The sequence below is a fragment of the Gossypium hirsutum genome, chromosome A01 (assembly GCF_007990345.1).
Source record: "Gossypium hirsutum isolate 1008001.06 chromosome A01, Gossypium_hirsutum_v2.1, whole genome shotgun sequence".
NCBI lineage: Eukaryota > Viridiplantae > Streptophyta > Magnoliopsida > Malvales > Malvaceae > Gossypium > Gossypium hirsutum.
In genome coordinates this window covers 84,363,008-84,380,859 of record NC_053424.1, presented here as the reverse complement: position 1 = coordinate 84,380,859, position 17,852 = coordinate 84,363,008, and positions in this window count along the sequence as shown.

Genomic DNA, 17,852 nt, shown 5'->3' with positions numbered 1-17,852 from the left:
GATGTTATGGTTTGATGATTTGTATACATATTATGATTAACTAATATCAATTGTTGTGAAAAATCATACAAGCCTGGAAGGCTGATATAGAAATGTGATGAATCAACAAACTCGATTCAAAATTCGAATAAGGAAATGGAATAGTAATTGACATTAAATTGAAATTGGATGTATAATTGATAAATAGATGGAATGATATGATATATGATAATAATGTTTATATGGTTAACTACTAAATTAGTTTTGAGAATGGTATTGAAATGTGATTTTGGGGGATTCAGTTTGTTTCATATTGAAATGTTATATGATGGGGTTAAATGATAAGTCACATTTTTTATATTTGATTTGCCATAATAGGCAAGTTTTACCAAGCTAAGTAGCATGTAGTGTTTAATTATAACCTGATGTTACTTGATTTAATACCTATAAACTTGCTAAGCATTTGTAATGTTTACCCCCTTGTTTCCTTTTCCCTAGAGATTGCAAACTTGCGGAATGTGTCAAGCAAATCGTTGAAGAGCTCACACTATCATGTTGTTGATTTGGTAATCTTTTAATCATTTTGAAGTTCGGTTTTGTGGCATGTATATAGGATATCTGTTTTTGGTCAATCTTGAATGTTGGTATTTTGGTTCTTGTATGTGGTTTGTATTTTGAATAGTTGTATGATATGTACATAAGTGTGAAGGTTGGTAATTGTCATAGGCTATAATTGAAGCATTTGAATAGTAAGTTGGTATTGTGAAATGGTTGGACCAATGTCTTGAAAATGTTTGGATATATGATGCTTGGGTATTGGCATTAGTGTGTATAGATGTTATTCTAAATGGTTTTGGTTTAAAGACCTTAAATGATGTTAAACTTGACTGGTAAATAAGTTGTGTATAAAAATGTACACTTTGGCATTTTTTGTCAAGAAAAGGTAGAAGTTTAAATATCAATTTTTTTAGTTCAAGTTGGAAATCTTAAGATGTTTGGGGTATGCCTTGTTAGAGTGGTTGATGAATATATAGTTAGTAAGCTTATCAAAGTGTTCATTACATGTAGAATAGCTTGTATGGTTTTGTGGTTGGCTAAATGAATGAATTAACATGTGTTTAAGTTGGTTTTATATCGGTGTGAATGGCCAAATGTGCATCATTTGAGCCATTAGTTTGATTTGGCATGAATTAGATTCATAATGGAACATTTTTGCACCACACGGGTTGGCACACAACCGTGTGTCACACATGGGCTGGTCATATGCCTATGTGAGTACTATAGATTTAGTAACTTTTGATCCACACGGTATCAGTTAGTGACTTTTAGTAAAATTGGTGTTTTACCCTGAGTAACACGGCTGTGTGACCCCTATTTTGCACAAATGCACTTATCTTTTGAAAATGTTTCAATTTGATCCTTATTTATGCTCGAGTCAACTTAAGAGCTTTCATAAGCTCGATTAAGACTCGAATTTAATTGTATCTCATAATATTTTAATATTTGTGACATGATAGATTATTTGAAAGATTTATTTATGATATAATTGTTGGATCGCCCGTATGCCTCGTGGCATAGCGAAAAATTGTTTCGGTGATCATTAACCATAGATCCATTTACAAGGAACAAGTCAGGTTGAAAATATACCTTTTTCAATCTAAAAATTGGATAATAACATTGTTGGTTTTATCCCTTTAAAGAATGTCAATCCAAGCCGCAATAAAAATGTCTTGACCTCTACGTAGTCCACCCAGTTATGCATGAACAACAGAACTCTTTGAACTTTTTAGATAACCTAAAAAAATTGGTTGCTAAACCTAATTTTAATTTATTATCCCCCTTAGCCTAATCTGGGATTGTATTGCTTTTATTAATATCATGTATATTAAAAACAAAATAATTCCCCTTTTTACTTTTCAGAGAAAATAATGGAATATATTGAAATCATATTCTTTCCAAAAGAATACTAACTTCCATAAATATTAACTTTGGAAAGGAGTTGCGAATCATATCCGTAAGGTAATACTATTCTCTAGACGATGTTGTCCACCTAGCAAAATTGTTTGCCAGGTGATACTTATCTGCCAATGATAGGAATCCGCCATATTTGTATATAGGAGGGAATATGCCCATTCTTTTGGCGTGAACTATGTTCACTTTAGCCAGAATGTATGATCTTGTAGGTTCTTGTATCATTGGTAGTAATACTAGAACATTTCTAATGTTACAAGTAATAAGTGGCATCTAGCAATGCATCATTGCTACCTAAGTTACAAGAAGTCGTGATTCGACATAACCTTTGTGTGATAAACTTTTCATGTATCATATCTTTTTATCCTTTATAACTAGATTGGACACAAGTCATGGTATAGTCATATTTGTAAAGTCTAATCTCATATTTCTTTATATTTTGAATAGACTATGTTAAACAAATAAGTGTGATATCTCATATCAACTTATTTGAGAATGACCATGCATTTCTAGTCGTACTCCATCAATTGGCCCAAGATATTACTTGTCACATTTTAAGATCGGGGTTGAAAGTTTTGGCCATACAAAGTTAAGGTTTGCCAGTGTTTCGGTGAACTAGGATTTCAAAAGTTGGGAGAACTGAGGGCTCGCCAAGATTCAGGTGAACTGGGTGTTCGCCATGGAAGTTTCAACAAAGGGGGTTGCTAGCAGTAATGTATGCCAAATGAAGTGGTAAAGGGTTCGACAGTTCCCTTGTGAGGCAGGTTCGCTATTGTGTTAGGCGAGTTGGGGTTCACCAATTTGTGTGACAAACTATGTTCGCCATGTAAGTTGCGAATTTGGTTCGTCGGTCAAAGATACAATCAGACTCAAATTAAGAAAAAGTGATTTAGTGTATCTAGGAATACTTTACATGCAAGAAACAACTTTCTTAAGCCAAATAGGGTGTCTAAAGATTACTAGGACTCTTAAATCTATAAATATGACCCTTAATTCTGCGAATTCTTCACAGAAGATTCCACCATTAAAGTCTCTGTTCTAAGTTCTATTCGTAGCAATCTGAGTAAGCCTTTGTCTTGTTTAAGTTGATTGTATGTTCTGTTAGTAATATGTTTGTTGGTTGTGAACCATTTGACCATCTTCTAGCAAGGATAAAGGCAAAGCCAAAATCATTTAAGTTCTTCATATTCGGTGAGTGATTAGGTTTCATTATGAGTATATTCCTTACCAAGTTTTCAAAAGTGTGAGCGGTCTAAGATTATTTCAATTATGTTCAGGTTATGATATTTTGTTATGATTTTTTGAAAAGAACTCTGATTTTCAAAAAATAAGATTCAAAGTTAAGTTTTCTAGAATACCACCGATACTCTGTTTTTAAGCTACGAAACTATGTTTTAAAAAAATGATTTTGAAAGATGATTTTAAACCACAATTTAATGCGAGCTCCTATGCAAGACTTTGATTTTAAGAAGTTTTGGAAGAATTCTTTTTAAATTGTGTTTTTGAAAGGCACTTAACGTGTAGGCTTTTTATAAGTAAATGTTTTAGCTCTACTTCATGCAAGCTCTCTAATAAGATCTACTATGTGTGAGCTCTCTATTTTAGCTCATTTTGTGCAAACTCTCTGCTTGGCTCTGCTTCTTGGAGCTTTTTGTTCAGCTTTGCCTAGTGCAAGCTTTTTGTTCTGTGAGCTTCTTTGAGAGCCTTCTGATTCGTATACAAATAGTGTGAGTACTCACCCATGTTAAGTCTCACTCTACGTGTTCCTTTAAGAACATGAGCTTTTGTGAGCCTCACTTTGCGTGCTCCTCGTAAGCATGGGATTTTGTGAGTTTTGTGATAAGTCTCACTCTGTGTGTTCCTTTGAAACATGAGCTTTTGCGAGCCTCACTCTACGTGCTCCTTGAGAGCATGGGCTTTTGTAAGATTTGTGATATGTCTCATTCTACGTGCTCCTTATGAGTTAGGTTGGATATAACTTATTCAACAAGACATGTCTTCTGTTTGATGAACCAGTTGTGCAACCTAAGGTTGATTCTGTTCAAAATTTCTAATATGTGCGAGTGAGTCTTACGACTCTGTTATAAACTCAGATTCGTTATTTTTGAAAGAAATATAGCTTCAGACTATTTTAATGCAAGTCCCTTTTTAAAGAAAGTTTTTGAAAGAAAAGATTTGTAAACATTGCTTTTGAATTGTTTTCACAAAATATGTTTTCAATGTGAACTAGGTCTCGCATTCTCACCTGTGAACCCAGCATGCAAAAAATTTTCAAACAAAAGTTTTCTATTGTTTTCAAATATTGTTTTAAGGCATGATCTAATGGTTTTCGATTATTCACTGAGTTCTCCCCGAACTCACCCACTCTCTGTTACTTCTCAAGTAAGTAGATTGTGGATGGCATTAGCAAGGTTGATGATTTGGCGAGGCACCTGACTAATATCGGTGAACCATAAAGATGGGCGATGAGTTATGTTATATAAGATTAAAGAATAATTATATCATTGATTTGATTACTAGAACAATTTGTTTAAGGATGAGTTTAGTATGTTTTATTTTTAAGTACATTTTATTCCTGCGAACGATGTCTTAAAATACATATGTTCTTTTTTCTTTATCTATAAATCGATGTTATTCATGTATGTTTATTTTGTTTCCAATCTATGAACATAAATTACTTGCGTTGTAACACCCCTAACCCGTATCAATCGCTGGAATAGAGTTATAGAGCATTACCGGAACTTTCAGAACATTTACAAGTAAATCATATCAATCACTGTTCATTTTCTGAGATTATTCAAAACGTCCCTTGAATGGACCCTTGAGGCCCGATATGAGCATTAGAATCAAATTGAGACTTAATCGGAAACTCTAAGAATTTTTCACGACATTTCAAAAAAAAATTATAAGTTACAGGGCTCACACGCCCGTGTGGTCTAAGGGACACGTGTAACGCCCCCACGCCCGAGACCGTCGCCGGAGTCGAGTATGAGGTGTTACTAAGCTTAATTTAACATATTTAGAACTTTGGATTATTTATTTCTACATTCACAGCTTTTAAGCTACTTGCATCACAGTTACAACAAAAATCATATCTCGAGTTACGAAACTCAAAATCAAGATCCGTAAATTTTCCCTAAATCTAGACTCATATACCTATCTACTAATTTTTTTCTAGAATTTTTGGTTGGGCCAATTAGTACAGTTTATTAGTTAAAGTTACCCCTGTTTCAGGACTTGACTGGTCTGACCTTTGTTTACTACGAACCACATTTCTCTCTGTAAAAAATCCATATGACTATGAGGTTTGTTTCTAATGAAACTAGACTCAATAAGGATTCTGAGAATATAAAATACACTACCTAATTATATTTTACAATTTATGGTGAATTTCTAAAGTTGGAATAGGGGATTCAGAAACTGCTATGACCCTGTTTCACTAAAATTCAAATATCTTGTAACATATAATTCCTTTACCTGTTTCATTTGTTTCATGTGAAACTAGACATAATAAGCTTCAATTTGATATGTATTCCATCACCAAGTTCAATTTCTATGATTTTTAGTAAATTTTTAAACTCGCTACAGTGTTGCTGCAGTATTCTGTTTATGGCAAATTTCATCCCTTTTATGAGTTTTTATGCACTAAGTATCTTAATAATTTTCCTTAACATCAAATATAATCTAAACTAAATATTTTCATAATTTATCATTATCAAGCATTTCCTCAACCATTCCATCACCATACCATAAGATCATTTACACAAAAAAAGTATATTGCTATACATGCCATACTTAAATTTACAAGCCATTACCAAAAGTCTTCCGGATAGTGTGACTGAGCCTTCGACCTATCCCGACTCCTGAGCTGGCTTGTCCAAAACTACAATGAGTAAGAAGGAGGGAGTAAGCATAAATGCTTAGTAAGTTCATATGCAAATAATAAGTAACATAACAAACAGTTATACCAATCAACATTAGCATGTATCACTAAAACACATATCACATTTTTAATCATTTTTCATCATCTTATTACCTTATCGTGGTTGTATCAATACTCAACCCGAGGGTTAAATACATACCTGTCCAAAATAACCATTTCACATCACTCACCAATACTTCTCTTTACATCTCGAATATTCCTCCATTGAGTAGAACTTTAACCATTGAACACATCGGAATATAATTCGGATACATGGATAACTTGCACATAAGTGCCATATATGCAATCAAGCAATCATGTAACCCGCCCATAAGCGAACTCGGACTCAACTCAACGAGCTCAGGCATTCGCATCCATAAGTGAACTCGGACTCAACTCAACGAGTTCGGATGCTCAATCATCCTAGTGACATGTCACTTGTATCCTAATCTATTCCTAAGGTTCAAACGAGATTTTTCCTCGAACACTTATCCTTGCCGTCTTCCGTAGAATGCCGAAATCAATACTCAGTAACAATTATATTTAATAAGTAGTTCACATAATTTACATATTATTTGAAATTAACCACAAAGCATACATTTCATAATAAAATTCAGCATAACATATAATTAACATCAATAACTTAAAAATAACCATTATGATACATTATTTACACATGAACTTACCTTGGTACCAAAATACAAAGATTTTGCAATTTAGTCCACAATCTTTTCTTTTCCTCGATTGAGGTCGATTCCACGTCTTTCTTGATCTAAAATAACACATTTAGCTTATTTAATACTCACATTATCAAATTAATCCTTAACTCAAATTTTGGCAAAATTACAATTTTACCCCTAAACTTTTGCATATTTACATTTTTGCCCCTAGGCTCGGGATTAAAATTTATTCCTTATTCTTATGTTTTACAACATGCTGATCACTTTTCTCTTCTATGGCAACATCAAATTCTCACTCTAACATGTACTTGTGACTATTAGGTATTTTTACCGATTAAGCCCTTTTACTCGTTTTTGCTTAAAATCGACTAGTACAAGTTGTCTAACATAATTTAAAACTTCATATTCTATCATAAAACATCAAAATACACAAATTTCACCTATGGGTATTTTTCCAAATATAAACCCTAGGTTAAATTATTGCTAACATAAGCTTTATCGAGTTATCGGGATCTCAAAATCGTAAAAATCATTAAAAACGGGGCTTGGAATCACTTACTATGGAGCTTGGAAGCTTGAAACAAACCCTAGCTATGGAGAACCCTTGAAATTTCGGCCTAATGAAGAAGATGGACAAAAATTGGCTTTTAATTTTGTTTTTAATTCATTTTAATAACTAAATGACCAAAATACCCTTACTACTAAACTTTCCAAAAATTCATTCCATGTCCTAATTTTGTCCATGAACTTAAAATTGGTCAAATTGCTATTTAAGACCTCCTCATTAATATTCCAAAACAATTTCATACTAAAAACTTCTAGAATGCAAGTTTTGCAACTTATTCGATTTAGTCCCTACTTTCAATTTAAGCACTTTAGGCATAGAATTTCATCACGAAATTTTCACACAATCATGCAATCATATCATAAACCTAAAAATAATTATTTCTATCTCAGATTTATGGTCACAAAACTACTATTCCGATTAGGCCCTAATTCGGGATATTACAACTCTCCCCCTTTAAGGATTTTCGTCCTCGAAAATCTTACCGGTAAACAGATGTGGGTATTGATTTCTCATAGTTTCTTCGGATTCCCATGTAGCTTCTTCTACTCCATGCCTTTGCCACAACACCTTCACAAGTGCAACATTTTTATTCCTTAGTTGTTTGACCTCTCGAGCTAAAATCTTAATCGGTTCTTCTTCGTAGGTCATATCTGGTTGTAGTTCAATTTCTGTCGGTGAAACTACATGTGAAGGACCCGAACGATACCGACGTAACATAGATACGTGGAACACATCATGAATCTTCTCTAATTCAGGTGGTAATGCTAGTCGATATGCTACCGGTCCAACTTTTTCAATTACTTCATACGGCCCAACAAAACGCGGACTTAATTTGCCCTTTCGTCCAAATCTAAGGACTTTCTTCCACGGAGTCACCTTTAAAAATACTTTATCACCAACTTGAAATTCAATGTCCTTTCGCTTTAGGTCTGCATAAGATTTCTGTCTATCTGAAGCAGCTTTCAAACAATCTCGAATTATCTTCACTTTTTCTTCAGTTTCTTTTATTAGATCAACTCCATAAATCTGATTTTCCTTGAGTTCAGTCCAATACAATGGCGTTCGACACTTACGACCATATAATGCTTCATAAGGTGCCATTTTCAAGCTCGTCTGATAACTATTATTGTAAGCAAATTCCACCAACGGTAAGTATCTTTCCCAACTTCCTTGAAATTCCAATACACAACATCTAAGCATAACTTCAAGAATCTGAATTATTCTTTCTGATTGTCCATCAGTTTGTGGATGAAAAGCAGTACTGAAATTTAACTTCGTACCTAACGCGTCTTGCAACTTTTGCCAAAACCGCGAGGTAAACCTTGGATCTCTATCTGAAATAATCGATAATGGTATTCCATGTAATCTAACAATTTCTCTAATATACAGTTCAGCCAACTTGTTAAGAGAATAATCCGTACGTACCGGGATAAAATGAGCCGACTTAGTTAATCTGTCAACTATTACCCAGATGGCATCTTTCTTTCCTGGAGTCAATGGCAATCCTGAAACAAAATCCATAGTAATCCGATCCCATTTCCATTCAGGAACCATAATAGGCTGGAGTAATCCTGAAGGTACTTGGTGTTCAGCTTTCACCTGTTGACAAATTAAGCATTTGGACACAAACTCTGATATATCTCTTTTCATTCCATTCCACCAATACATTTTCTTCAAGTCATTATACATTTTCGTACTACCCGGATGAATCGCGAAATAACCACTATGTTCTTCTTGTAGGATCTTTTGAATCAATTCCTCATTCTTCGGTACACAAATCCGATCTTTAAACATTAAGCACCCATCAGAACCAATTCTGAAATCTGATCCCGTATCAGCTTCACACTGTTTTCTTTTGGCTAGCAAATCTTGATCATTTTTCTGAGTTTCAGAAATCTCTTGTAAAAACATCGGTCTTGCTCTTAACTCTGCTAGAATCGAACCGTCATCTGACATTTTCAACTGAGTGTTCATAACTCTCAAAGCAAACAACAACTTTCTACTTAAAGCATCGGCAACCACATTCGCTTTTCCCGGATGATAATCAATAACAAGCTCATAATCTTTCAATAACTCTAACCATCTTCGCTGTCTGAAATTCAAGTCTTTTTGTGACATCAAGTATTTAAGACTTTTGTGATCGGTATATACTCGGCACTTTTCACCATACAAATAATGTCGCCAAATCTTCAAAGCAAACACCACTGCAGCCAATTCCAAATCGTGAGTAGGATAATTCCTCTTATGAGGTTTTAACTGCCTCGAAGCATAAGCCACCACTTTTCCTTCTTGCATGAGTACACACCCCAAACCATTTAGAGAAGCATCACTATACACCACAAATTCTTTACCTAATTCGGGTTGTACCAACACTGGTGCTTCAGTTAATAACTTTTTCAATTCTTCAAAACTCTGTTGACATTCTTCCATCCATTCAAATTTAACATCCTTTCGGAGTAGTCTAGTCATAGGAGCAGCAATTATAGAAAATCCATTTACAAACCGCCGATAATACCCAGCTAGCCCCAAGAAACTTCTAACTTCAGTTACATTTTTCGGTGGTTTCCAATCAACAATGGCTGAAATTTTACTAGGATCAACCCGTATACCATCACTTGAAACAATATGACCCAAAAATCAAACTTCCCGGAGCCAAAATTCACTTTTACTAAACTTAGCATACAGCTGCTTATCTCTCAAATTTTGCAAAACTATCCTCAAATGCTCAGCATGCTCTGTCTCATCTTTTGAATAAATTAAAATATCATCTATAAACACCACAACAAATCTGTCCAAGTATGGCCGAAATATGCGATTCATTAAATCCATAAACACAGCAGGAGCATTTGTCAACCCGAATGGCATAACTAAAAATTCATAATGACCGTACCTTGTTCTAAAAGCAGTTTTAGGCACATCCGACTCCTTTACCCGCAGTTGGTAATACCCAGATCTCAAGTCAATCTTTGAAAACCATGTCGCTCCTTTTAGCTGATCAAACAAATCATCAATTCTTGGCAACAGATACTTGTTTTTGATTGTCACCTTGTTTAACTGTCGATAATCAACACACAACCTCATAGAACCATCCTTCTTTTTCACAAATAACACGGGAGCACCCCAAGGTGAAAAACTCGGTCTCACAAAACCTTTATCAGTCAACTCTTGCAACTGCGACTTTAATTCCTTCAACTTTGCTGGTGCCATTCTATACGGAGCAATCGAAATCGGAGCTGTTCCCGGTATCAAATCAATACCAAATTCTACTTCCCTAACTGGAGGCAAACCCGACAATTCTTCTGGAAATACGTCCACAAATTCACACACAACCGGCACTGATTCAACTTTCTTTTCAACTTCTTTTGTATTAATTACATACGCCAAATAAGCTTCATAACCCTTTCTCAGATATCTTTGAGCCGACATTGAAGAAATCACACTAGGCAATGCCTCTGATTTATCTGATTCAACCCGCAGAGTTTCACCATTTTCACACTTTAATTCTATAACCTTTTCTTTGCAATTTATTTTAGCATCATGCAATGTCAACCAATCCATACCCAAAATAACATCAAACTCATCAAACGGCAACAACTTCAAGTCGGCCGGAAAGTAATGATCCTGAATCATTAAAGGACATTTTTTACATACTTTATCAACAGTCACACATTTGCCTAACGGATTCAACACTCTAATCATAAATTCTGTGTTCTCAACAGGTATATTCATACTAGACACCAATTTCATGCACACATATGAATGAGTAGAACCGGGATCAATCAAAGCAATAACATTAACATTATAGAGAGAAAATGTACCAGTAATCACATCAGGTGAGGAAGCATCTTCACGCGCTTTAATAGCATAAGTTCTAGCCGGAGCCCTTCCTTCAGGTCTAACCGGTGCATCCCTGGCTACATTCTTACTGCTTGTTTCACTTCCAACTTTTCTCGGATACCTTCCCCTCGAGTCTGCACCACTAGCTTTTACATTCTGAAATTTTTCTTTCTCAGCTCTCTCTGGGCAGTCTCTAATAAAATGATCCGGAGAACCACATCGAAAACATTCATTTGCTCTGCACGGACCAAAATGATTTCTACCACATCGCTGGCACTCGGGTTTAACAAATCTCGAGTTCCCTACACTGGCTGCAGAAGTATTCTAAGATTTAGGACCCACATTTTGCTTCTTATAATTCCCATATGATTGTCCAGCTGAAGCTTGGGAACGAGGATTCATATTCCTTGACTTTCTAGGTTGCTGTGAAAATGAACTACTCATCGGTCTTTTCTTCCAATTTCTAGTCTCAGCCTCTACCTTTTTCTTTTCTTTAAGTAGTTCTTCAGCCTTGCAAGCTCGATCAACCAGTACTACCATTTCTTTTAGTTCAAGGATCCCTATAAATACTTTAATGTCTTCATTGAGCCCGTCTTCAAATCGTCGGCACATCTTGGCTTCTGTAGGAACATATTCCCTGGCATACTTACTCAATCGAACAAACTCTCTTTCATATTCTGAGACTGTCATATTACCTTGCTTCAGCTCAAGAAACTCTTTACATTTCTGATCAATAAACCTTTCACTAATATATTTCTTCCGAAACTCTTCTTGAAAGAATTCCCAGGTTACCCTCTCTTTTGGTACCACCGAAATCAAAGTCTTCCACCAATTATAGGCTGAATCTCTCAACAAAGATGTAGCACATTTCAAACATTCTTCAGGTGTACAAGATAATTCATCAAATACCCGGATAGAATTTTCAAGCCAGAACTCTGCTTTCTCTGCATCATCATCAATATTTGCTCTAAATTCTTCAGCCCCTTGTTTACGAACTCTGTCAACGGGGGTTCTGTGAAATTTTATCATATCCATACCTTGAGGCATCGGGGGTACAGGTTGAGGAATTGGGGGAGGTGGGGGAGGTTGTACATTTGGGTTCGTACGAACGAACTCAGAGTACCATGCACTCATCATTTGGAGAAAGGCTTCCCGATCCTTTTCTCCTCCTCCCTGACCAACAGTAGGAGGTGGGTTTTCAGTCGGCGCTGCCCCTTCAGCCGGAGCTGGCGCATTACTCTCTACTTCATCTGCCATAGCTGGATCGGTATCCATTTACTATATAAAAATCATTTAAAAAGGTCAGAAGTCGTCACACTATCACAATTCATACATATGGCATGTATAGCAAAATCCGTACATACAACACGTAGTCCGAGAACTGACTAAACCTGCTCTGATACCACTAAATGTAATGCCCCCACGCCCGAGACCGTCGCCGGAGTCGAGTATGAGGTGTTACTAAGCTTAATTTAACATATTTAGAACTTTGGATTATTTATTTCTACATTCACAGCTTTTAAGCTACTTGCATCACAGTCACAAGAAAAATCATATCTCGAGTTACAAAAGTCAAAATCAAGATCCGTAAATTTTCCCTAAATATAGACTCATATACCTATCTACTAATTTTTTTCTAGAATTTTTTGTCGGTCCAATTAGTACAGTTTATTAGTTAAAGTTACCCCTGTTTCAGGACTTGACTGGTCTGCCTTTGTTTACTACAAACCACATTTCTCTCTGTAAAAAATCCATATGACTATGAGGTTTGTTTCTAATGAAACTAGACTCAATAAGGATTCTGAGAATATAAAATACACTACCTAATTATATCTTTACAATTTATGGTGAATTTCTAAAGTTGGAACAGGGGATTCAGAAACTGCTATGACCCTGTTTCACTAAAATTCAAATATCTTGTAACATATAATTCCTTTACCTGTTTCATTTGTTTCATGTGAAACTAGACATAATAAGCTTCAATTTGATATGTATTCCATCACCAAGTTCAATTTCTATGATTTTTAGTAAATTTTTAAACTCGCGTCAGTATTGCTGCAGTATTCTATTTATGGCAAATTTCATCCCTTTTATGAGTTTTTATGCACTAAGTATCTTAATAATTTTCCTTAACATCAAATATAATCTAAACTAAATATTTTCATAATTTATCATTATCAAGCATTTCCTCAACCATTCCATCACCATACCATAAGATCATTTACACAAAAAAAGTATATTGCTATACATGCCATACTTAAATTTACAAGCCATTACCAAAAGTCTTCCAGATAGTGTGACTGAGCCTTCGACCTATCCCGACTCCTGAGATGGCTTGTCCAAAACTACAATGAGTAAGAAGGAGGGAGTAAGCATAAATGCTTAGTAAGTTCATATGCAAATAATAAGTAACATAACAAACAGTCATACCAATCAACATTAGCATGTATCACTAAAACACATATAACATTTTTAATCATTTTTCATCATCTTATTACCTTATCGTGGTTGTATCAATACTCAACCCGAGGGTTAAATACATACCTGTCCAAAATAACCATTTCACATCACTCACCAATACTTCTCTTTACATCTCGAATATTCCTCCATTGAGTAGAACTTTACATGTTGAACACATCGGAATATAATTCGGATACATGGATAACTTGCACATAAGTGCCATATATGCAATCAAGCAATCATGTAACCTGCCCATAAGCGAACTCGGACTCAACTCAACGAGCTCAGACATTCGCATCCATAAGTGAACTCGGACTCAACTCAACGAGTTCGGATGCCTAGTTACATCTCACGAACTCGGACTCACTCAACGAGTTCGGACATTCGCATCCATAAGTGAACTCGGACTCAACTCAACGAGTTCGAATGCTCAATCATCCTAGTGGCATGTCACTTGTATCATAATCTATTCCTAAGGTTCAAACGAGATTTTTCCTCGAACACTTATCCTTGCCGTATTCCGTAGAATGCTGAAATTAATACTCAGTAACAATTATATTTAACAAGTAGTTCACATAATTTACATATTATTTGAAATTAACCACAAAGCATACATTTCATAATAAAATTCAGCATAACATATAATTAACATCAATAACTTAAAAATAACCATTATGATACATTATTTACACATGAACTTACCTTGGTACCAAAATACAAAGATTTTGCAATTTAGTCCACAATCTTTTCTTTTCCTCGATTGAGGTCGATTCCACGTCTTTCTTGATCTAAAATAACACATTTAGCTTATTTAATACTCACATTATCAAATTAATCCTTAACTCAAATTTTGGTAAAATTACAATTTTACCCCTAAACTTTTGCATATTTACATTTTTGCCCCTAGGCTCAGGATTAAAATTTATTCCTTATTCTTATGTTTTACAACATGCTGATCACTTTTCTCTTCTATGGCAACATCAAATTCTCACTCTAACATGTACTTGTGACTATTAGGTATTTTTACCGATTAAGCCCTTTTACTCGTTTTTGCTTAAAATCGACTAGTACAAGTTGTCTAACATAATTTAAAACTTCATATTCTATCATAAAACATCAAAATACACAAATTTTACCTATGGGTATTTTTCCAAATATAAACCCTAGGTTAAATTATTGCTAACATAAGCTTTATCGAGTTACCGGGATCTCAAAATCGTAAAAATCATTAAAAACGGGGCTTGGAATCACTTACTATGGAGCTTGGAAGCTTGAAACAAACCCTAGCTATGGAGAACCCTTGAAATTTCGGCCTAATGAAGAAGATGGACAAAAATTGGCTTTTAATTTTGTTTTTAATTCATTTTAATAACTAAATGACCAAAATACCCTTACTACTAAACTTTCCAAAAATTCCTTCCATGTCCTAATTTTGTCCATGAAGTTAAAATTGGTCAAATTTCTATTTAAGACCTCCTTATTAATATTCCAAAACAATTTCATACTAAAAACTTCTAGAATACAAGTTTTGCAACTTATTCGATTTAGTCCCTACTTTCAATTTAAGCACTTTAGGCATAGAATTTCATCACGAAATTTTCACACAATCATGCAATCATATCATAAACCTAAAAATAATTATTTCTATCTTGGATTTATGGTCACGAAACCACTATTCTGATTAGGCCCTAATTCGGGATATTACAACACGCCTGTGCTACAGGCCGTGTTCGACCCCGTGTAAATCTCTGACTTGAGCACACGGTCACGCCACATACCTGTGTGCTAGGCCTTGTGGTTAATTAATTTTCTTCAAAATTAGGTGCAGGTTTTACACGTCCAAGACACATGCCCGTGTTCCAGGCCATATAGCACACATGACTGAGACACACACCCGTTTCTCTGCCCGTCTGCTCAATTCTGAGCATTCTGTTTTCTCGAATTTAAGGTGCAGGAGACCCATGGCCTAACCACACGCCCATATACATGTACCAGGTCATGTGTCACACACGGTCTAGACACACGCCTGTGTGTCTACCGGTGTGGATAAAATAAAGTCATTCCTAGCTTTATTTCTCACCCAAAATCACACCAATGATGTAACATCCTGAATTAGGGCCTAGTTGAAACAGTGGTTTCGAGACCACAAATCTGAATTAGAAATAATTATTTTATAATTACTATAAGGTCTATGATATGTTTATATAATTGTGTAAAGTTTTAATGAAGAAATTATATGTAAAAAGTGTTTAATTTGGCTTTAAGGACTAAATCGCGTAAAGTGTAAAAGTTACATTCTAATAGCTAAAGGTATTATATAGCTATAGAATTTTTAGTGGAAGCCCTTATGTGGAAATTAGTCCGTTAATAAATTAGTGGAAGATATTTGTTTGGTATTATTGAAATTAGTTAGAAATTAAAAGGGTAAATTGGTAATTAAGTTAAAAAGGTATAATAAGACAAAAATGAAAAAGTTATCATCTTTATGTTTCTTTCTTCCACCGAAATGATGAAAAATGGGTAGCCATGGATAAGCATGATATTTGGCCAAGCTTCTATGGCTCATCTAGGTATAGTTTTTGTCCTGTTTTTATTATTTTTATGTTTTTCAGAGTCGTGGTAACTCAATTTAGCTATCCCGTACCTTCGTTTTCAAAATTGTTAAAGTTTTTGAATTTTACCATTGTTGATAAAATGTGTATTTTGATAATTGATGATAGAAAATGCATCATTGTTGTTAGATAAACAACATTTGTAAAGTGATTTTTGATAAATATGTCGATTAAAGACTAAGTTGAGAAATATGTTAAATTGTGTGATAAAAGTGTGAATATGTGAAATATGTGGGTTGCTGTAAATAAGATAAATATTCAACTGGGCTTGGGTTGGGATAAAATTGAATGAATTTTATTTTTTGAGCCTAGGGACTAATTTGCAAATAAGTGAAAGTTTAGGGGAAAAATTATAAATTTTCTAAAGTATGATTTTTGAGTCAATTTGAATATTGTGAGTAACAAATAAGCTATATTTGAAATGTTAGATCAAGAAAATCGATATTTGAGCTTAAATCGAGAAAATACGTGGTTAATAATAAAAAGAGAATAATTAGCCATTTTTGCATTTGAGGTAAGTTCGTGTGATAATAATAATGCAGTGTCTTATTTGAATTGAAATGCCTAATTATTATTATATAATTTGCATGATTTTTCATGGAATATGCATGACGAGATTTGATGTGATAAAACTCCCGGTTGAACCGTAGGAATAGATCGGATATCCATGCCTTGATACTAGGGTTATGTGTGAGCCAGTGTAAGACCCAGTTTGGAATGTGGTATCAGCATTGTTATCTGAGCCAGTGTAAGACCATGCTTGGGACATGGCATCGACCTCAATATGCGAGCCAGTGTAAGACCATGTTTGGAACATGGCATCGACATTGTTATGTGAGCCAGTGTAAGACCATGCCTGGGACATGACATCGGCCTCAATATGCGAGCTAGTGTAAGGCCATGTTTGGAACATGGCATCGGCATTGTTATTGTAACATCCCAAATTAGGGCCTAGTCGGAACAGTGATTTCGGAACCAAAAATCTAACACATTAAAATTTGTTTTTATTATATTTTTATGGTATACGATTTCATGGGATGATTTCGTGAAAATTTTGTTAAAAAATTTTGACGTTTGGGCACTCAATTTGGTCAAAGGACTAAATTGTAAAAAGTGCAAAAGTTGAGTTCTACATGTTAGAGGTGTCTAATTGTTATGAAATTTTAAATTGGTGGCCCTTAAATGGTAATTAGACCATTGGATAATTTTTTGGACAAAAATGGACATGAAATGGGTGAAATAGAATATTTTTAAGTTCGGCGCATTTTGGTAATCTAGTAATTAAAATGAATTAAAACAAAATTAAAAGTCAATTTTTGTCCATCTTCTACCCCATGGCCGAAACTTGCATGGAAAATACATAGCTAGGGTTTTGCAAGCTTCCAAGCTCGATTGTAAGTCCGTTCTAGCCCCATTTTTAATGATTTTTATGTTTTTGAAATCCTCGTAACAAGATCTACTCATTTCTACCCATATTTTTAGCTAGGGTTTGTGATTAAAAATTTGCCCATGGATGACATGAATGTGTTTTGATGTATAATGGTAGAAAATGAATGCTCGGTGTGTAATAAATGACTTTTACTAAGTGATTTTCGGTGAAATTGTCAAAAAGGACCATTTTGCAAAAGTTACAAAATTTGTCATAAAAGTGTGATTTAGTGGAAATTAGGGGTTGCTATAGTTATGAAAATGATTCTTCTAGGCTTAAATGAAAGGAAATTGGATAAAAAGCATCTTACAAGCCTAGGGGAAAAGTGTAAATATGTGAAAGTTTAAGGGTCAAGTGTAAATTTGTAAAAATATGATTTTTGGACCCATATGAA